We start from the raw sequence: 23,583 nt of genomic DNA on the forward strand, positions 1-23,583 counted from the left end.
ATTTAATGTGGACCTGAAGACTATTCCTTTCAAGTGACAGAGACTCAATTCAAAGTGGTTTAAGGGGAAAAAGGAGATTATGGTTTACCACTATTAGAACAAGGGCTGGACCACCTTGACTCCCTTAGTCTCCCAGCTCTCTTATCTGATTCTTTTTGCATGTTGGCCTCATTGTCTCCTACTACATGTGAGCTTTCTCCTTGTCATAGGGAACATGGTCACTGGCAGCTTTGGGCTAAACGTCATTCCAAAGTAATGATTCAGAAGGAAAGGGTGTCCCTTACCTACCTTCAACCTTGGAAGGACTCCAACTGGCCCAGCTGGGGTTACTTGCTCACCCTTGGATCAATCATTGGGGTCACAAGCATGATGATGTATACGGCCTAGGTCGGTGATTGGCAAGGCTTTCAGAAACGCATCATTGCAAAGGGAGAGAAGCAGGTTCTCCTAGAAAGAGGAGTTCTGGGTAAACCAGAAGAATTAAATCCATTGAAGTCTAGAAAAACAAATTGGCTACCCCCATGCTAAGATGGAAACTAAAGTCATTCCAAGCAGAGACCTTGAGCAAAAGCAAGAAGAGGGAAAACTCAGTGCATGTTGAGGGACTGGGTGGTATTGGTGGTACACAGTGGGAAAGAATGGAAGGTTGCTGAGGTCAAATAGTGTGCATATTTGAAGCCCTGTAAAGAAGTTGGTGCTATGTTCTCTAAGCAGAGTATAGTTTTTTAAGGTTTTGAGAGTTACATAGTACATTCTACATTTTCGAAAAATAATCTTATCTCATGGAGGATACGCTGGATAGAAATACTGGAGACAAGGAGATTGGGTAGGGAAGGTATGGTGGGCATGTTGTTTTGTCTGAAAGTGTTCATTTCCTCGTGAGAACTTCCTCTCCACTCTGGGCAGTCTTGGTGGGACTGTCAATCAGTGTCCCACAGAACCACAAGGTTGGGTCAATTTTAGTGCTGCATTTCCTGGGACGCACAGTTGGTTCATGGATAAGCATGTGATTCAAGCAGAGCCAATCTGAGTTCTTTCCTGAGGTTAAGCCATGGATCCTTTCAGTAAACATAGTCTAAAGATGCAGGCTGAGAGTTCCCAACAGCCATCCTGCCATTACACAGAAAGAGTCTGTATAAAATAGAAGCCAACATATGAGAAAAAACAGAGGTGAAAGGGAAAAAAGAGCTCTACAACATTGTGTCAGCCCTGGGTGACAGTGTCCTGAAATTCCCAGTTACATGTGTCAGTATCATTCTTCTTTTGTTTGTCTCTTAATTGCATTTATTTCATACTACAACTGCATACAAAAGGTACCTGTCATTTATTAAACAGCTATTACATACTAGGCATGGTACTGGGTACTTTATGTATATTATAATATTAAATCTTTACAATAACCCTGAAAGTAAATATGATTCCTCATTTTACAGAGGGAAAAATCATGACCCAAATAAATTAAGTAACTTCAAAAACTTTATTTAAATATTAAGAGTTGGAAATGATATTCTAAAGGTTTGTTCAACTCCAAAGCCTATATTCTTTTTACTTTACCATATCTATGCTACATTGCTCTGTAGCATTAGAGAGCAATATTCTCAATAAGAAATAATAAAGGCGTGAACTGAGGCAATAGCAGCAAGAATAGGAGGAAAAGGCAGATTCAAGAGACATTCAAGAAAGAGAAAAAATAGTTCCTATTGATTTTTTTTTTCAAAGAATTTTAAATGTTGAGGAACAGTAAGAAATCTAAGAAGATTCTGGAATCCAGTTAATCTAAGTACATATAGGAGTAAAGGCTGATTGGAAGGGAACAAATCATGTTTCATTTAAAGTGTATGTTGACTGTTGGTGGAAACATAAACTGGTGCAGCCACTGTGGAAAACAGTATGGCGGTTTCTCAGAAAACTAAAAATAGAACTACCACATGACCGAGCAATTCCACTCCTGGGTATATATCTGAAAAAAAACGAAAACACTAATTCGAAGAGATACATGCACCCCAATGTTCATAGCAGCACTATTCACAATAGTCAAGATACGGAAGCAACCAAAGTGACCATCAACAGATGAATAGATAAAGAAGATGTGGTATATATATACACAAATGGAATACTATTCTGCCATAAAAGAAGAAATTTTGCCATTTGCAGCAACATGGAAGGACTTGGAGTTATTAAGTGAAATAATCAGACAGAGAAAGACAAATACTATAGGATATCACTTATATGTGAAATCTAAAAAATACAACAAACTAGTGGATATAACAAAAAAGAAGCAGACTCACAGATATAGAGAAAAAACTAGTGGCTACCCATGGGGAGAGGGAAGGGGGGAGGGGCAACAGAGTGGTAGGAGATAAAGAGGTACAAACTATTATGTATAAACTAAGCTACAAGGTTATATTGCACAGCACAGGGAATATAGCCAATATTTTATAATAGCTATAAATGGAGCGTGACCTTTAAATATTGTGAATCACTATATTGTACACCTGTAACATATAATATTGTATATCAACTATAATTCAATTAAACAATACTTTAAAAATAAAATAAAGTGTGTGCTGAATATCCAAGTGGAGCCATCCAGTGAGTTAAGAATATAGTTCTGGTGATCCAATAGATATATAGGCTTGAGACTAGTATATCTATACCAGTGTTTGCCTCTGGGTGGATAAGACTTGGCAGATAGCCCATAAAGTGAGAAATAAAAGATAGCAGAAGGTGAACCCTCTAGATTTGAAAACATCAGCATTTAAAGAGTAGGGCTTTGTTCCTGCTACCTCCCTCTGGAGTGCTCTTCTCCTTTGTGTACCTTGTGTATGTATAGTCATCTGTAACAACATTACACAATCATAATACCTCTTCGAGGTTTGGTTGGCTCTTCCATTCTTCATCCTCTAACAGAGAGATGTTGTTATGTTCATGAGTTTGTTATATTTTTTAGATTCCACATATAAGTGATATCGTACAGTATTTGTCTTTCTCTGTCTGACTTATTTCTTGGTGGAAGTATATAAGTCAAACATTTGATCATGTATTGTCTAATTTACTCTCCACTGACCATATAACAAAATGATAAGATCATTTCATACTAGAGCTCTTTCACTGTCTCCACTTTTGTTAGGCTGTGGTAAATGCTCTACGTTCAGTTGGTGTGAAGAGACACTAAGTACTTGTTTTTTATGGCAGGTATATCTACTGCTGCTTTTCAAATGAATAACAAAACCCATTTTCCCATAACTCAAATATCTGTTATGTACTCCTGATTTAAAGACATTTTTTTCTGAAATGTTTCTGCTTTCTGGGAACACTCAAACACAATGTTCCCGGAACACAGGGAACACTCAAAATATTGTTATAAAGTATAAGGTCAATTTGGCATTATCTATTAAGAGACTTCAAGATGTGAGTAACTTTTGATTAAGCAATTCCACTTCTAGGAAAGTATCCTAAAAAACAATCAAAGGCTAATATTACATTTAAAAATGTTCATTGCCACAGCATTTATTATGGTGAAAAAAAAACCCCTAATGTTCTTCAATAGGGAAATGGTTAAAAAATTATAGTACAGTGGATTATTGTCCTGTCAGTACAATCACATTTTTAAAGATTATATGATGACACAAGACAAATGTATACAACAAAATGTTAAATAAAAAATTGGGACACAGTTACACATATAATATGAAGCCAATTTTGTGACATGTACACATAAGAAGATTGTAAAGAAATACAAATATTTCATGCTATAAAAATTCAGTTCCTGAATTCAGATAATAAGCTTTCAGACAGTTAGAAATATCCGTATATTAGAGTAGCAACTACCTCTAAGTGAGAAATGACATTATTTTCTTCATCTACTTTTGCAGATTATGCACATTTACTAAATTAAAATGCTTTCTTGGGCTTCCCTAGTGGCTCCGTGGTTGAGGGTCTGCCTGCCGATTCAGGGGACACGGGTTCGTGCCCCGGTCCGGGAAGATACCACATGCCGCGGAGCGGCTGGGCCCGTGAGCCACAGCTACTGAGCCTGTGCGTCCAGAGCCTGTGCTCCACAACGGGAGAGGCCACAACAGTGAGAGGCCCGCGTACAGAAGAAAAAAAAAAAAGATTTCTTTATAGCTAAAAAGTTATTATGATACAAACATTTCTATTTTTACAATAAGAAGAGATTAAAAGCATTTTTCTTCTAACCTCAGCTTTTAGAAGGTCACTGCATCCCTGTGACTCTATATCATTTCAAATCTAAGTTAAGGTACTTTTTCTTCTTTGCTGTCAGGTAGTTAAAGAAATAACCTAAACCAAATATAACTAAGTAAAGTAGCCTACCGATGCCCCAGCCACATGAGTCATCTACAGTCATCTCTCTTCCCAGTCCACACAAGTCTTCCATCCCTAAGAACTGTATATGCTGCCTCCTTAGTGTTCTTCAAACTGTCCACTTGTTTTCATCTCCACCACTACTATGTTCAGTTCACCACCATTTTTCTCCTAGATTATTTCACAGCCTTTTAACTTGTCTGACAAAGTAAAATCCTTCAGAGGCTTCCCATACCCACTGTTCAGGGGATGAAGTCTCAACTCTTTAACACAGTTCAGGACAGCCTCATCTTCTGGTGTCTACTTAATTCTCCAGCCTTATATCTTCTAGCCTCCTTGTCACACTCTATGCCCCGGCACATGCAAACAGTAGCACCAGAATCCCTAGAACATGTCATGTCCTCATTCAACTCTTGGTCTTTGTACATTCTAGTCTCTATGCTTAGAATGTTTTTTCTTTCTCCCTTTCCCATCGTGCTTAACAATAGCTGACATCTGGTTATATCCTCCAGGTCGTAGTTGAGATAGTTCTTTCTATCAGGAGGCTTTCCTTGACCTCTTGGTCTGTGTAATATGCCCTTCCACTTGCATCCATGGCATCCTGTTATAAGCACTTTTGTGTATTATGCTATCAGAAAATATGCTACGATAATATGTGGTATGGAATATAGTATAATGTATTTTATTGTAACTATTTTTTCTTTGTATGTTTGTTAACTTGTTCATAATTGTTTATTTGTTTGTTATTTGGTTCTCCCTGACTAGACTGTAAGCTCCTTGAGGAGAAGTGCTCTACTTATTTACTTCAACAGTCTCAATGCCTAGCACAGTGCCTGATATATACTAGGGGCTCAATCATATCATTACATGATTAAATGGACAAATGAATGAGAACATCTCAAAGCCAGATAAAAATGGCTCTTGGGTTACCAACTAGACCCTGAGTTAACGCAGATGGAAAGCAGCCACTATTCCACTATCAGCATGGATGGACGAGCACACTCTTTTTAAATAAGACATAGTGAATAACATGGAAAGCAGAGGTTTGTTTAAGAAATGAAATAAATGAATGTTAACTGATCAAAAATGTCTAGCTAGCTTTAAATATATCACTTGTTTTTAATTAAACTGAATACCTTTATTTTATCTTTACCAGAATTTGATGTCATCGAGGATTTTTTCCCTTGTGATTTCTTTAAACTTGTTCAATGTCTTTTCATTGTAATGAAGGGAAAAGGAGATGTAATACTCCATTGCTGCAACCCCCCAAAGAACATTCTACACAAGTGACCCTTGTTATGTATTTTGGAAAATGGGGGTCTGGGCCAAGAGACTTTGGGAAACACTGTTTATTATTTCCTGCTCTTAGAAAGGTACAACAGAGATGACATATACTAAAGGCTGAGAAAAAATTGTTAGCTTAACTTTTTTAGAAGCCTGAATTATCAAACCTGTTCAAGCTTGTAGCCCAACTAAAACATTTTAGAAAATGCTGATATATGGATAGATGATGGGATTCAAGGTCAGGAGACCAGGCTCCAGTTCTATCTGTACCAGTTCTGACAACTCACTTCAGTGCCAGAGCCTCAGTTCCCTGACTTGTAAAATGAGGAAGTTGGTCTAGATAGTGTCAAAGATTCCTTTCACACCTAAAATTCTATTTCAATCATGTCAAATAACTTGTCTTTCTACTTTGCATAAGAGATACTTAAGAACAAAATATATGTCAAGGATTATTTAATGTAATCATAGAGAACTAAATTTTTATTACACTTAACATTCTGCTTTTTAATTTTACATCATCATCTAGACCTCTAGATGGACATTCAGATAACTGAAACCTATTTGATCCTCACTCATGAAAATAAAAAATAGTTAATTTGGCCCTCTCTGCAATGGTCCTCTTAAATACATAGTGCCATTTTCTTCTTTTCCCTCCTGATAAGTAACTGAAATAAAACTAATGGATATACAAGTACAAAGATCATAAGGTTGGGACCTCTGAGTCTGACAAACAAAAAGCCGATTCTACATCTGCAGCGTGCTGTAGACACATCTGGCTTACTTTAGCTCACAATGGAGTAATATGAATTGTGATAAAAACCACTATTTGTGCAAATGCAAATAATATTCCATCTGCTCAGGACTTTTTTTTCCTTATATAGCTTTTGTTCCAGTGTGGTAAAAGCCTGTTTCTTTACCCTGAAGTGCTCCTGCTGATGAAGAGTGAAGTACATGACAATGAACGAAAATCCATTATCAAACAAATACAGTGAGCTTTTCAGCAAGTCATCACAGGGAATGTTGCCTTTTTCTCTGGCATTAAGTTGAAAGCGATTTGTGCTCATGCAAATAAGACAAAGTGGTGGGCTTTTTAAATTTATATATATATATTTTTATATATATATATATATATATATATATATATATATATATATGTTCCATACACTGTAGTTTGCTTTGTAACTCTGCCATTTTTATATCTCCCTTGGTGGGGGAGGGCAGCAGAGAAGCATTTTGGCAGCCTTCTTTAGATTTCCTTTTGGTTTGAGTAGTGATAAGTTCTCAACAGAAGAATTTGAGCTCTGCCTTATGCTGTGTTGAATAACTTACTTGGGAATTGGGAGAACTGCCTTCCCAGCTCCTGAGAAGAATCTAGGGCAGGTTGGAAGGAAATTTAACCCCTGTGCTGCTGAAACCATAGTAAGTTTCAAGAGATTCAACTTCAGGATTTGCTGGTGGTGACAATCAAAGGTAAATGGTCCGGGACTTCCCTGGTGGCACAGTGGTTAAGAATCCGCCTGCCAGTGCAGGGGACATGGGTTCAATCCCTGGTCCGGGGAGATCTCACATGCGGTGAAGCAAGTAAGCCCGCGCGCCACAACTACTGAAGCCCGCACACCTAGAGCCCGTGCTCCACAACAAGAGAAGCCACCGCAATGAGGAGCCTGCACGCCGCAAGGAAGAGTAGCCCCCGCTCGCCGCAACTAGAGAAAGCCCGCGTGCAGCAACAAAGACCCAATGCAGCCAAAAATAAATTTAAAAAAAAAAGGTAAATGGTCCAAGTTCAATCTTAAATTAAACATTTCCTAGTGCTCAGACATTCTTTTCAGTGCCCTGGGCCTAAATCTGAGGGCTTTGTGAAAGTTATACTCTTCCTAAAATTAATAGGCTATTTCTCTATTTTCAGGAAGAATATCTATGTGAGTGACAATTATACCACTGCCACTATTATTACTACTACTACACAAGACATTGATAAGCCAACTCCAGAGAGCAGTCAGATTTGGGGAAATGTATGAAGCCTTCTTTTCAGTCCACTTCGCCCTTAGCTTTGCCCTTTGTTTCGCTTTCTTGTCCCCTTCTCCTAAGATCTATGATTTCTATTTCGATGAAACGGAGAAAAAAGCAAAAGAATTTGATCCTTTCTTCCTAAGATCAGAGAAGTGGGGCAGAAAAAGATTATAAGCTTGTATGAGCATGAAAACACACTTTTATTTTTACATAAAAACTGAAGGCTTATTTTACACCAATTCTTACTGTTTTATTTATGCCTGATGATTTTATTCAATATTAGTTGTATTTTAAATAATCCAACTAATATTTTCATCTTTGTGAAATTTGAAGAATATTATTTTGGAACAGAGCATTTTTGGAGGTTTGTCTTTTTATAATTTTTATAGTTTATAGATTTCAGGTTATGCATTTCTCTTTTAAGTTTAAATTTTATAATGCTATTTTCAATTAACATTGATTTGTGAATGAAGTACATATAGTATATTGATTTGTGAGTTTGATTTGTGAATGAAGTACATATATATAGTGATGTTAACATACAATGAAATAATAGAAGTAAAAGCACTTGAATTATTAGAGAAAAGTTGCTATGGACATCTAAGATGTTAATGCTCTTAATGCATATAATTTATAATTCTGGGGGGAAAAATGATTGCCAGAAAATGAACAGTATTTCCTTTCTAGAATACATTGTAAACATCAACAGATGATTATTTTCTTATAGCTGACTTTCTAGGACATATATTAAACTACCTTTTACAGCCCAAGTAAAACCTGAAATTAAGCACTTGAATACACTATTCTGTTATATTGACAGTTTTGCAGTTAAGCTACCTGCAAATATTAACATCATTCCCCAAAGAGTTCAATTTCACAGCTAAAAACCTGATCTAAAATGAATTAGTTATTTAGAACCCAAACCTACTGAACTACAGCAGTTATGTTGGTATAGTGTTTGTAATTATATTTACAATTTTGTGGTATATTTTAGAGCTACTAAGAATTGTAAAGAGATAAAATAATATTTGCCCTAATAAGGCCACTTTTATCAAAGGTGATTTCCTTTTATGTTAAGGCAAGATAACTTTTCACTCTTCCTGACTTCAAAGGAAAACGCATTATTCCAAATATGTTTTAAACTTTTAACATAAAATCCTTACACATTAAACCATTAATATACGGTTGGTCAGGAAAATGTCTCATTCCACTCACAATAATGTCTCAGTTTAATTAGACTCTGAAAAGTAAAGGATTTAAATTCAAATCCTGGCCAACATTAATTATAGAATTCTTAATATTGTAGCATGCCCTTTACTAAGTTCCTAGGATATGTCCTGAGCTAAATAAAAAAGGAAATGAGCTTCTGGGGACAAAGGACTGATTTTTGTAAAATACTGTATGTATTGATAATGTGGCACATCATTCTAAAGTGCTCTCCCAAGATTAAAGAAAACAAAAAAAAACCCACAAAACTTTGAAGTCCTAGAACTTTGAATTTTGAAGAACTGGAACTTTGTTCCAGTGATCTTTTTCCACATGCACAGGGAACAAAAGACCTGCTGTTTCTAACAGCTGTGACTCTTGAACATTTTATCAGCCTATTTAGTGGGGAGATCACTCTTCTATGGCCCTTCCTTAATCCTAGTTCCGTGGAGAGCTGGTCCACATATAGCAGCTGCAGACGCTGCCAGGGAAGAAGGATTCCTGGGTCATTTCATGGACAGTAGGAATAGGATCTAGCAGTGACTGAGAACAAAATGCACAGGCACGTGCCAGGCCCTCTCCAGGCCGATTCCGACATTCTTGTCAGCCTCTTCTCACTTCCATTAGACATGACTTGCTTCCATACCGATCCATCAGTCAACAGGTTTTTATTAAGCATTCATTTTCATATCAGTACTTCTATGAACCACACCCAGGCAACATCTGAAGGGCAAAAAGCACTGACTATATTCACATTCACATCCAAGTTCTGTCAATTACAAGCTAGCTATGTGACCTCCTTGGTCAGTCCCTTAGCTGCAAACGTGGCTCAGTTTTCTCATCTGTAAAACAGTTGTAATAACTGCCCCGTTTACCTCTTGACATGGTTCATGAGAACTAAAAAATTAAGTTATGGAGAGAATGCTTTGGAAATTGTAAAATACAAAGCATACAGAAAGTAGTATTATTGGACTTCATTCTGTGTGATTTATGCATTTCTGTAACTTCTCAAAAAAGGGTCTTAAATAATTTTAAAACTGCAAAAAAAATCTATCATAAAATGCACTTCAAATATCAAGTGAACACCATCATAAAATGCACTTCAAATATCAAGTGAACACCGTCAATTCTAATTCTGGTAAATAGTCAAATAAATTAAATTTTATTGTGGGACAAACAATAAAAACATTTTATTTTCCATTTATTTACTTCTTACTTTATTTCAGTCAAAAATTGAGACAATGACTCTGAGTTCCCAGAAGTCAAAAAGAAACAATCCAAAGTCAATTAATACATTGCAATTTGGTCTTAGATTAAAGGAATTTTTAAAAATTCAGTAGGGTGTCACTAGTGTTCAGTGCAGAATTCTTTTCTGGTATTTCTAAGGATGTTTATATGTTTTTTCATATCCTATATTCTGAGAAAACCTCATTTAAGAAGTTGAAGTAACAGGAAATGCATTATAATCATTCTTCATGAGTGAAGGCTTAACAATCAACACAGAGACATGACAGGTTTCAAGGAATCCACTGCCATCAGGTCAAAAGCAGAAAACACTGAGCACCAGAGTAACAATTTACCCATTCTGAAGCATGGGTCTGTGGCTTCCTCACCAATCTCAAAGCCAAGAAAAGAATATCAAGTAATTGAAATGTATATTATAACACACAGGCAGTAAAACTGACACACTCTGCTCATAGGAGAGAACTTATGTCAGTAATTCAAGCCAACTTAGTTGTTAATGAACATTTCTAACTTGTTTCAGGACCAAAACCGATTTGAAGCAGCAAATTAGGAAGGGAGAGAAGGGCTGTAGAAGGGTATTTCCCACAAGCAGAACTTAGTATATTAACAAGATGTGACAGTATAGAAGAAAAAGAAAAGATAGAAACACCATAAAAAGCAAAGCACGAATTTAAAAAGGGCAGCGGTGCAGAGCTCTTTACAGATGTGGCAAATGGTCTTACACACGTCACAGGAACAGTCTATAGGAATTTACAGAAGACTCTTGGAAATGTTTGCTTAGTACATAAATGACTGAAACTCATACTAGAAAAATTAAAATATAATAAAAGTGTTGATTGTTGAGGGTTTAATCCTTAAGAAGCAGTACAGTTTGGCTATATAGTACAACTCACTTTCCAAGAGTTCAGAGTACCCAGATATAACTATATTTTAACCTTTTTCAAAACCATCTGAATCTTTATACAAATAAATGATAATATTACTGGTTCTCTTTGGATGCTGAAAGCATTTAAGGCAATACTTCATGTGGTTTTGTTATACTATGATAAATTCCTAGTTCTACCCCCCTTCACTGGCGAAGTGGTCTCATTGATTTAACACTGCTATTCCTCAATTTCCACATTAGCACCAACAACTCTAGTTTTGTGCTTCTGACTGTGATTATAAGGTTTATAATCAATACTGGGGCCACAATAAAAACAAGAGCCTCTACATTCATAGCAGTTTATCAACTAGAATATTCTATTTCTTAGGGTTGGTTTTTAATTGTTTTGACATGTAACCTCATGATGGCTCTTTCCAAAAAAAAATTAGATTTTTTTTTTTTTTTAGCGGCTCACAGTTGATATCTAACCGATGTATTCCAGTGAAGGGCATTCATATGCCAGGAGGACATGCCAATTTATTGACATATGGGAGAAATAATGAGTTTATCTTTATCTTTAAAAAGGAATAAAAGAACCCTATAATATTTAATACACAGTTGACACTGACACCCTAAATTGGTCAACCTACCATAAAAGGTTTGTCAGTTTGGCTGAGGGAGGTATGTGGTTTTAGCAATGCCGAGGGTCAACAGAAAAGCCTTAATTCATCGACCAGCTTTCAGCATATTATGGCCTATTGCAGTTTGTGCATGAGGCTAAACATACCTACATATATTACTTTAAAGAATAGAGTCTTTACAATACCTGACATTAGATTGGGAGAGAAGCCTGGTATATTACAGATTTTGCTGGTAACTTCTTCAAAAAGTACTTAAAAGAGTGGTTGAATTTAAAGTACAGTTGTGACATTTTTTTTAAGACAACTGTTCATGATTTATTGACCTTTCTGAGATGATAAGGGTTAGGTAATAGTGTGTGATCCAGTAGATTTTTTTTTCTTGCGGTACGCAGGCCTCTCACTGTTGTGGCCTCTCCAGTTGCGGAGCACAGGCTCCAGACGCGCAGGCTCAGTAGCCATGGCTCACAGGCCCAGCCGCTCGGCGGCATGTGGGATCTTCCCGGACCGGGGCACGAACCCGTGTCCCCTGCATCGGCAGGTGGACTCTCAACCACTGCGCCACCAGGGAAGCCCAATCCAGTATATATTTTTATAAAATAAATATATTTAATAATGATGCTGTTAGTGGGGAAGGGTTTTCTGTAACATTAATAAGTGAACAAAAAATTATTTTTAAATTACTTACTTCATCTTTATCTCTTCCGAGTTCCTTCCTGTTTTGTGAATTTTTATAATGTATATAATATTCAATGTTACATATATTATGTCTAATATATATTTTTATTTATATATCACATAGGTATTTACAGTAATGCATCTGGTAAACAAATATATTGAAGCTGCATGCTCAAACATTTCTGCTAACAGAGATGTGTGATCAACTAACTCATGCATAATGACAGCAACATTTCATACCTGACAACCACATATTGCTGCATTCCTGGTGATATTCTAAAGCACTATGGAATCATGCTTGTATTCGCTGAGCACACTAAACTAGGAAGAGATAATATGTATCAATCAGGATGCTTTCAGTTGCAAGTAACAGTAACCTGCCAGAAGTAGTGTGGGCTTCAGACAAAGGGAGATACGGGCTCCAGGCTCCACCTTCTGTTATTTTCTTAACTTTTCCCTCTCTCTGAGTCAGCTGTAGTCCTCAGGCTGCTTGCCTCATAATCTCAAGACGACTGCCAGTAGTAGACAGGGAAATGGAACTCCTTGTTCATGTGTAAGGGAAATGTGCATGTGTGTCAGAGAGAGATACAGACAGACCAAAACCACTTTTACCCAACTGTTAAAGTGCAGGAAGCTTCTTGCCCAGAAGCCCTAAGACTTTTCTCAAGTTTTATTGGCCCAATTGGCTTAGACAAGACCTTATCTAAAGCAATCACTGTTTAGCATGAAAAGACTATCATAACTGGCCACTAAAGAGTTGGAGTGGAATGCCTTTTGAAGAGTAAACCATAATGTTCACTAGATACTATTCTGCCCATTTTACAGATGCTTCCCACTTTACTTACCCCAATGGGTAAATAAGTAGCTTACCCAAGGTTACCTTGCATATGAGTCACTGACTTGAGTAAAGTGATCATTCTTGTCCTAATCATAATTATCATTTATTGCAATTATTATTTTATTATTGCCAAAACAATGATAAAATGATGAAGATTTGTATTGCATAAAAGAGCATAATATTAGGGAAAAACTATCTACAGATAAATAGATCTAATCGATAACTGAGAAGTAAGTCAAAAACTGTCATAAATCCACGAGACTTAACCAATATAGGAGACTGGAAAAGACCAACTCTCTGATAGTAGGTTGGCCTACTGTATGGAAAAAAATAAAACTAACACCCTATCTCTTCATAAATACAGAAATAAATTTCAGACAGTTTGTATAAATGTAAAAAAAACTATAAAAGGAGAATTAATTTTAAGCAATAATTTTACTACTCTATGAGTAAAATATTTGAAAGTAATATAAGTATTGAAGTTTATAATATTATAAAGGAAAGCATTTATTTTTTAATATAAAAACATAAAACTATATTAATTTTAAAACATCATAATGTTAAAAGGCCAAAAATAAATGCAAAATACTAAGTGGTTTTTATTTTAATATATAAATAGTTCTTATAAGTCAATAAGAATAAGATAAACACACCAATAGATAAATGATAAAAGGATGAGAGAAGATGATTCACCAAAGAAGACAATTCAAATTCCAATAAACATAGAAAAAAAATGTCCAATCCCACTACCAATTTAAAAAGTCCTTTAATTTAAAAAATAAATTTCGCCAAAACAAATAAAATACCTTGTTTTGTTGATAATATCCAGTGCTGATTCGGTTTACCAGAAACCGGTACTCATACACTTTTGATAGAAATTCAATTTTTCATTTATTAAATTCACAAAAGTTTTAAAAAATAACATGCTCAACTTATGCAAAGGGGATTTGAGAAGTATATTCTTGCATTTTATTTGTGGAAGTATAAAGTGCTACAACTCTTGCAGAATTTGGAATTAAATTCTAAACAGGTCAAAAATGCCTATATTCATTGACAACTAGGTTACCAAAGAAGACAACAAAAAAATGTAGACAAAAATTTGTTAGTTAAATAAAATTATGTAATAGCCGTAAGTTAGAAACAACCTAAGCATCCAAAAATAGTAAATGGTTTGATAAATTATTGTAAGATCATTCACCTGAATATTTTGCAGTCATTAAAAATTATGCTTATAAAAATATTTGTCATGAGGAAGGACTAATATGTTATTAAATGAAATGTTTATCAAATCTTAGCAAATACAATATGATCTCAGTTTTATTAAAAAATATGGATATGTATAGAAATATTCAAATGTCTTTGGAATATGGAAAGAAAGAATATTTTCACTTTTCAATTTATATCACTGTATAATTCTCAAATATTCTACATTGAGCAACTCAATTATTTTCTTATTTAAGAATGTTTTGAAATCTTTTGTATTTTCAAAATTCTTGTCCTTTTGTAAGAAACAAACTCTTCTCTGCTTCATTCATGGATGTACATACTGAAGAGTTTTATGGAGATCATAAGAATACACTACAAAGATATATATTATATCTAAAGTACAACAACAAAATTTTTACATACCTACAACTGACTAAAGAGAAGTTATATATGGAAATCATACCTATAATACTACCAAAACTGTATAAGATCTGAAGCCTGTTTTAAAAAGTCTTACAGGGCTTCCCTGGTGGCGCAGTGGTTGAGAGTCCGCCTGCCGATGCGGGGGACGCGGGTTCGTGCCCCGGTCCTGGAGGATCCCACGTGCCGCGGAGCTGCTGGGCCCGTGAGCCATGGCTGCTGAGCCTGCGCGTCCGGAGCCTGTGCTCCGCAACGGGAGGGGCCGCGGCGGTGAGAGGCCCGCGTACCACAAAAAAAAAAAAAAAAAAAAAAAAAGTCTTACATACCTGTAGCTGATTAAATGCACTAAAGAAATCCTAATGTTTACTGAGCACCTACATACTCAAAAGTCAATCTTTTTCATACACGACCTTATTCAATCCTCCTGATAAATGTGAGTAAGGTATTATTCCATTTTTACAAAAGAAGAAACTGAGGCTTAAGCAAGGTTATGTACCTACCCAGCTAGGTAATGTTATAGCCAAGTTTCAAATCTAAGTCTGTTAGACTCAAAAGTTCCTAGCTTTTCACAACTCTATTCATGCTGCTCTTCAAGCAATTTACAGGGAAACAACTGATCAATTAAATGATGAGTTAATTCAAAACAGTCTGTAGGAAAAGCAAGCTATAGTTTTTGAGGAATAGCATGTGACCGATTTATTTGCAAAACTTTATTTTACTTTTTTGCCTGAATTATCCTGATAATTTAATTCATCTTCTATTTTCAATTTAAGTTTCTTCTCAGCCTACAACCCTTAGAACTGATAGGAAGCTGTGTCTACAAAATGCCAACCATGCTGTTACCTTAAACTGTCTGAAAGAATAGATGCTTCTTTTTTCATGCAGGTGTTAGACTTTATGCAGATGCCTGGGGAGTAATGGCACACTAATTATTTGTCTTCCGTGGGATTTCTTGGCTTAAACCACCATTGCCAAGGTAAAAAACAAGACATCTAAGAAACTTCAGCTAGTTAAGTATTTTATAAACAGGATTAACTATCATGATTCAAGTAGCTCACTGATCTCAAACTCTATATTTTTTTTTTTTACCGTGGAATCTATATGGTCTTTATTTATTAATCCAACACAAATTTATCTACAGTGTGCCAAGAATTTTCTTAGGCAAGAGGATTCTGAGATATTTTGAATCAAAATACAGAAAGTTTTGTTTTGAAAACAACCCAGCTGTTAGCTCTTTGAAAAAAATTTAGTTGGAGAGCCTCTGATTCTCACTTGCTGGACCATACAAGGTCAGTCTTTTGACTACTCTGTACTTTAGATTCCCTATTTATAACTAAACAAATTTGCAGCACATACCAAAGAAATCCTGTATGATTTACAGTTGTTCAAGCAAACAAGAAAACTCTGCTTCAGTTTCTATGAGCTATCTAAAGGATAAAGACAAAAGGTCTATCTCAAATCCATCAGGTTTTGAACGGCATCTTTTCAACATAATACAATAAAGACATATATAAAAAACAAAGACAAAATACACCTTCCCATTCTAAAACATTTCCTTTAGTCCATATGTACTTTAAATAATCTTGTATTAAGTTTCTACTGCAACTTTCAATGTTCAGAGTAAATCCATCCTGGCACAGTGTTTGTTCTAAGTCAACAGCAGCAGCAGTAGGAGCATAATATAGTAGTTTCACTGTTACTTCCAGAGTCTATAAAGTCCCAGTGCTATTGCCAGGCAAGTGAACACTGAGGCTGCAAGGTAACGAATTGTCTCAAGCTTGTTAGACTCCATTAGGGTTTTTAAATAAGCAATTTCAGTGTCAATTTTGTTACCGGTCTCTGAAATATAATTCTGGTTTTGGTTTCATTTTTGGTAAATTCTGTGGTTGCTTCCATAAGTTTCTTTTCTTGATCTGTAAACATATCTGTTACTCTGCTCCTTCCTAGGTTGATATCCAGTTTATTATCTGCTCTGATTCGACTGGTTTTATTTATCAGTTGTTGCTTAACTTGTTCTAATTTAATTTTTATTTTCTGGTTCTCTGCTCACAGATTTGCAAATTCACTTTTCTCTAGGACGACCATGTCTTTCCTGATGGAGTCCAAATGAGCCATTAACTGTTGTACTGTTATTTCCTGTTGAACTTGAGTGACCATCTCCTTATAGATAGTATGGGGCTGACATTTGATAAAGTGGTTAAAGCTGATACAATTGTTTCTGCTTGTGCTTTGTCAAATCCATGAGTTTCCAAGTCCTGAACCAATGCACGGGTATCAAAAGTTAATTACCTTTGTCCTAAAGGAGTTATGTCCACTCGCCTCATATATTATCCTTCTTTGGTTGTGGCGGTGAAGAAATCTCTCCGCAGGGCCGGGGAAATAGGCCCGCGGGGAGTTGAAACCCGGAGGCCTTCATGAACGCAGGAGCCGCCAAACCCAGTGGCTCCACATGTCCTCGGCTTTGCAGCTGGTGAGGGAGGGCAAAAGCTCAAACTCTGCATTCTTTTTGATACATTTGACAAAACTCTATTGCTAGTGAATTCCACCTCACTAGTGAATTCCACCTTGCAAGTTTACGAATAGATTTATTTTAAAGGCGTCATAACACCATATAATTACACACTGAATTTTAAAATTAATAATGCTGGATACACAAATAGTATTTTTCATCCAGTTCTCTCAAGGAGAGAACAACACTTTGTCATTAAACTTTGACAGGAGGAGAGATGACCCCATTTGAAAATCGCTGTGGACGGACCTGAAAATAATACTTTCCTCTGGTATCTTACAGCAGCAAATTTCCAAAATCATTTGTATGCCTTTTAGTTGTGATGCTAGGTTTTGTTTGCTTGGTATTCTTTTCCAACATCCATTTTGAACGTGAGCATAAGTATGTTTGTTAACTTTGAAAGATTTCTCCCAAAGAGAAAGAAAAATGGCTAGTTTGGATTCAGGGCAAAGATGAGGGCAAAAAAGAGGTATGTGTCTCCTTTCCCCATTCCACCATACTTTCCTAAGACAGCTCCACTTTCACCCCACACATACACCACAAATACTTATTTGTAATTTTATTTGTGTTAATAACTTATACTATCAAGACGCTGTTTTTAAAACTCCATTTAGTTATGTACAAAACTTATATCAAAACACTATGAAGATCTTAACAACAGAAACTAAAGAGCATATTTAATTTTTCAGAACTAAGTTAAATGCTATTTGAGTATGATAACCAATCCTCCCCAACACAGGATGCAATTCTCTTTAAAAAAAAAAATCTGTTTATCAATATATTTTATGAAATGGCTTGGGAGTGTTCTTTATTTTATCTTTTACAATATGAGCTGTGGTTGAAGTTGCTTTTCAAAATAGTGCTTTGATAACTCTCTTAACACCATGGCATGAAAGGGTAGAGCCTCATCAATACTTACTCAGGCTTCAAAGACATGGTAGCCAGATGTTCTAAGAAACTAGTGATCTACTTTACTTGAGCAAAGTAATATTAACAGAAATTAGTCTTCAGTTACTGGGAACTTTGGACTTCAAAACCCTCTAGAAATAAAAACTTTTCACCTGTCCTTAAAACCAAGAGGTCAAGTATTCATTGGCCAATAAAGACGTCCCCTCATCAGCTAGAAAACACTCATTGAAATCCAATTAACTCTTTCACACAGACAACCTTCATTTTCTATTTTATCAGAAAGTTAAATTTACCATTCTATACTCCAATAAAAGTTAAGTTGTTTTGATCTGATAATTGTAAGATGTACTGTATGTATCTTAATTTGTAAGTTTTTAATGCTAAAGCTCAAAGCTGTTCAGATTTAACAGGAGTGCTGGAAATGAGGTACAAAATGCTGGAATTCAAATTAACCAATAAATATATTTTAATATATATCAGCAGGACTCTAGAGGATTCCATTAATGTTGAAAAATAGAAAGGATTTAGGTTAATTTGGTAAGAAGGCAGGTCAGAACGTTTACAACAGTGGTATAGAATTGTATAGAGATGCAAAATTTTTCAAGAGAGCAGAATTTTTTCAAAAACGCTGACTCTAGCTGTCACAGTCCTGCCTTGGCTAAATCCAGTGGAGAGATAGGAGGACTTTCTAATTTGCTTTCCCTCTATTTTAATAATAGCTGTGCATAAGTAATTTATGAAAGGCCAACCAGGCAGTGGGCAACAGAAAATTAAACTCATTTTATCTGAAAGCAGGTGGATTTCTATATATCATTAGCATGCATAGAATTCTCACAATGTTATTTCTCATACTGATGGAATGTAACCAAATAATATATGAGTTTTTTGCTTATGCACGAGTGAAATTTTTAGATAAAAGTGCCAGCCCCAATGGCAATTTTCTGCAAAACGAAAACTAATTCTGCGAAGCTTCTTATTACTGGAAAGACTCATTTGGCTTGCATTAGAGACTGACATAAGTGACTTTAGGATTTTACTAACAGATTAGATGAGATGTGCCACATACTGTAATATCATTAGAGAATGTAACAGCACTGGAACGCTTTGGGGCACTTATTAAGGGTACCGGCACAAGTAAATTGTTTTCCTTTATGACACAAGCTTTTGAATTTTTTCTCTGATTAGAATGCTTTATTTTTATGGATTTTTTTTCTGACACTTAAAACAACTTTTATTTTACACTCCCCAAAATTGCACACAAATTATGTTTTGCATGATTCAGCTCAGTGTTACTAAATGCATTATCTATGCCTTATTTCATGAATATCACCTAGGCAGAGGGTAGATATGTATTAAGAAAACAGCTTACACAATACTAAAATCAGAACTCCTCTAACAGAATATTATCCTAACTTACAGCAAAGACTAATCTTCATGGCTCTGAGGAATTTTTGCTATTAGTACCTTTCACTAACTCAATGCTTGTGTGGGTTCTATTCTTAGCCTCTAACAAGATCTTAAAATGGGATCATTAAAAATGGTTATAATATGACTACACCTATTGTTCTGTTTAACTTCCATCCTAAAATTCATTCAAGTATATGAAATATTATCACCTTTTTATTCTGATGCATCTTCCCTTATCAAAAATTATGTATCAAGCAAAATATTTCTTGCTAAGGTAGGCAGAAATGTAGGGTGAAGACGGAAATGCTTGTCACTTTATAAAAGAAGCTTTGGGAAAAGCTGGGGGTATCAGGAGAATGATTTTGTGCTCAATATTTTTTCCTTTCTGAGTTATCTTTTCCTGATATAAGTTTTTACCTCTTCCTGAATATGGAGAGGGTTTTTTACCCCTTCTTTCTAAAAGTTCTTTTACATTTCATCATCAGAGAAGGAAATTGAGAAAAATGTACTGCACACCAAGTTACCTAGAGAAGAGCAGCCATAGGAATGAGGTGGGAGTATGCGTTCAGTGTCCCGGTCTATAGAGTGGTGAGGTTAAGTGTTGTGGAGTCACACCAATGGGAGGTTGATCCCCACCTCTGCTACTTTACTACCCGTCTGACTTTAGGCAAATGCCTTCCCTTCTCTGAGTTTTTATTTCCTCACCTATTTGATGGGATCACGATAGCACTGACCTCAAAGTTTCTCTCTGAAGATCACATGCAACTGGATCACCCTCCTATTCATATTCTATCTCTACAGTGGAAGGGAGGCTCCTGCAAAGAGGATGACCCAATGGGTTGAGAATCCTATCAGACCAATTCTGGTAGATGTTCCAGATTTTTACAAGAACTCAAGATTGTATTAGTTAAAAAATAGAATGTGAAAATAATTAATGAGACAGTCCTCCATGAATGATCCTGACTCTTCAATCTAGGAATGACTGAAGTCAGTCACTGTTACGCTCAAAAGTCACCTCTTCTGAGAACTGGGTTGAGTTGAGTTAGTCACAGCCGTCTGTGTGTCCCTAATGCTATTTTAATTAGCGCACTTATCACCCTGCATGGCTATTATTTCCTTAAATATGTTCCTCTGAGCTCTTTGAGGGCAGGGACTGTCTTTTCAACTTCTTAACTTTCTCTGCCAGTGCATTACTCAATATATAGATGTCATTAAAATGAGTGTCTATGAAGAAACAGACTCACAGACATAGAGAACAGACTTGTGGTTGCCAAAGGGGGCAGGGGGAGGGAAGGACTGGGAATTTGGGATTAGCAGATATAAGCTATTATATATAGGATGGATAAACAACAAGGTCCTACTGTATAGCACAGGGAACTATATTCAATATACTGTAATAAACCATAATGGAAAAGAATATGAAAAAGAATATATATATGTACAACTGAATCACTTTGCTGTACAGCAGAAATTAATACAACATTGTAAATCAACTATACTTCAATAAAATAAATTTTTTAAAAAATGAGCCTTCAAGGACTTCCCTGGTGGTGCAGGGTTAAGAATCTGCCTGCCAGTGCAGGGGACATGGGTTCGATCCCTGGTCCCTGGTCCTGATCCCACATGCGTCATGGCAACTGAGCCCGTGCGCCACAACTACTGAGCCTGCACTCTAGGGCCTGCGAGCCACAACTACTGAGCCTATGCACCTAGAGCCTGTGCTCTGCAACAAGAGAAGCCACCGCAATGAGAATCCCGTGCACCACAACGAAGAGAAGCCCCCACTTGCTGCAACTAGAGAAAGCCCACGCACAGCAACTGAGACCCAACACAACCATAAATAAATAAATTTATTTTTTAACAATGAGCCTTTTGAGCACTTGTAAAAATGTTTGAAACCTGAAAATAAATGTCATTACAAAAAACTTTAAAAGTAAATTAAGTGCTGAATTAAATTTCCACAAACTGTCACCATCATATCTTCTTCACTACCTGTAAAATTTAATATTCATAAAACATCATTACATTAAAAAAAGAGTAAGGTATATTTTCTTATCACCAAAATTTCTGAGGATGCACAATGATTACCGAGAAACTATAGTCAATCTTAAAATAAACAAGCTATACATAGCTAAAAATTTTTGGACATAAAAGTATTACAATCCTTTTAAATTATTGTTGCAGGAAAAAAATATATAGTTGAAGTGGGATGTCAGTACAATTCGATATGATATGATGTTGGGTAGGGTCTATAAAAGTGTTAGGCCCAGGACCTTGGAGGTCTTTAACAGCCTGATAACAGTGCAAGAGTAGGCCAGAATTTAAACAGGCTGGATGAAGCATGGTGAGACTAATCAAGAAAAGCTTCTTAGTAGAGGTTTCCCTGATATGCAGTATAAGGGTGGGGAAAGAGATGGTTTGGAGAAGGGACGCTATGCCTCACCAGAACTAATCTCATAAGTAAGCAAAGTAAAAGACTGGGAGTATTTTCTGAGGTGCTGGATGAGACCCTTTGACTCACCTGCACCCCCGGCACCCCCCAAGAAACCTTTTCCAATATGTCTTCTGAGACCTAAAATTCTACCAATAAAGAATAATTTTATTATCTAAAACTCATGTCAGCTAGTAAATGTAGATGTGCCTGACAGATCTAACCCTTTAAACAATATCATTGATTTAGAATGAATTGTGGGTTTTAAATCTTCCTTGGGATTAGATTTGTCAGGAAGAAAAAGGGAATGAGGGCACTAAATGACCAAGCAGGGATAAGACTGGAGAGGGATGGGAAGCCAGCTCTCAGGATTCTACTGTGGACTGCATTAGAAACAGCTTGCATTCCTGGGCAGAATCTGAGACAAACAGAAATTGTACTGAACCATCTGTTGGTGAAGTGTGAGTTGTATTTGATGCAAGAACCACGGAGGGCTGGTGAATTGTGGAGCAGCCTGGTCAAATAACAGGTATGGAGAATTACCTGAGCCAGGGAAAGGAGCAGGGAACGAAAATAGCAAACAGCAGCAGCCACATTTTTATTGAGCCGCTGCAAAAGAGAAGACACAGATTAATCCTATAAAAATGCTAAAGACAGGACAGTCATCTTAATACATCTATAGCTCGTTGTTTTATATATTTAATTCTCAGAGTTTACCCATATGTCCCGACTAATAGGTGGGCTAAAGTGGTCTCTAGTAGAAACCTAGCAATGTTTAATGGCTACTCCAAAGTTGAATGCATGTGTAATTTTTAAGGTTAGCGACATCTGGGAAAACACCTACCAAGGCACCATATATTTAAAAGAAATTTAATTCAAGTTAACAAATGGATCATACAGTATAATGCCAAGAGATTGGCAGACAAAAAGTAATGAGTATTTGTTATAATAACTATAAATGGAGTATAACCTTTAAAAATTGTGAATCACTATGTTGTACACCTTAACATGTAATACTGTACAGCAACTATACTTCAATTAAAAATTGGTTTAAAAAAAAACTATTTGTGACTCTGTGTGTCTCAGAAACTTCAAGGAGGCGTGGAAATACTCAGACCTCACTGTTGGGATTTAGTAAACCAGGAATTCACAGCAAGTCTTTGAGCTCAAAGCCATATTTCTTATTAATACATAAATTTATTTCATTCTTAATCTTAAAATGAATATCTATGCAGTAGTTGAGAGAAGAGTAGTTATTTTTCTTTGTTGTTTTATATCATTATTTATCCTGTGTCTTCCATGGGTGAAATGATTGGTACCCAAAGTGCTATCAATGAGTTCCCCGATTCTTCCCACAACATGCTATTTCCTAATCTCTTTTCTCTGTTCTCACCATAAAATGCTAAATCTCATACCCTATGATATTTAGACAGTTTCAGCTCAATCAAACTGAGGGAAGCATAGAATTATTCTGCTACAGTTTGTCTCTAATCTATCTTCTAATTTGAGGAGTTTAATTTGAGGAGTCTAATTATTGATCTCCACAGGACTTTAAGGAATGTTATGAAAATGGGTTAACATTTATTTAAGGAGGATTCATCAAGGATCTTA

General features: G+C 36.0%; 1 pseudogene across 1 annotated transcript; it reads right to left on the reverse strand.

Annotated features, from left to right (window-relative positions):
* Positions 1 to 16,412: 16,412 nt before the first annotated feature.
* Positions 16,413 to 17,167, reverse strand: LOC309823416 (coiled-coil domain-containing protein 90B, mitochondrial-like; annotated as a pseudogene). Its single transcript has one exon. The product of its transcript is annotated as a coiled-coil domain-containing protein 90B, mitochondrial-like (transcript).
* Positions 17,168 to 23,583: the final 6,416 nt, after the last annotated feature.

The sequence above is a fragment of the Grampus griseus genome, assembly GCF_964374135.1.
Source record: "Grampus griseus genome assembly, chromosome: 5".
NCBI lineage: Eukaryota > Metazoa > Chordata > Mammalia > Artiodactyla > Delphinidae > Grampus > Grampus griseus.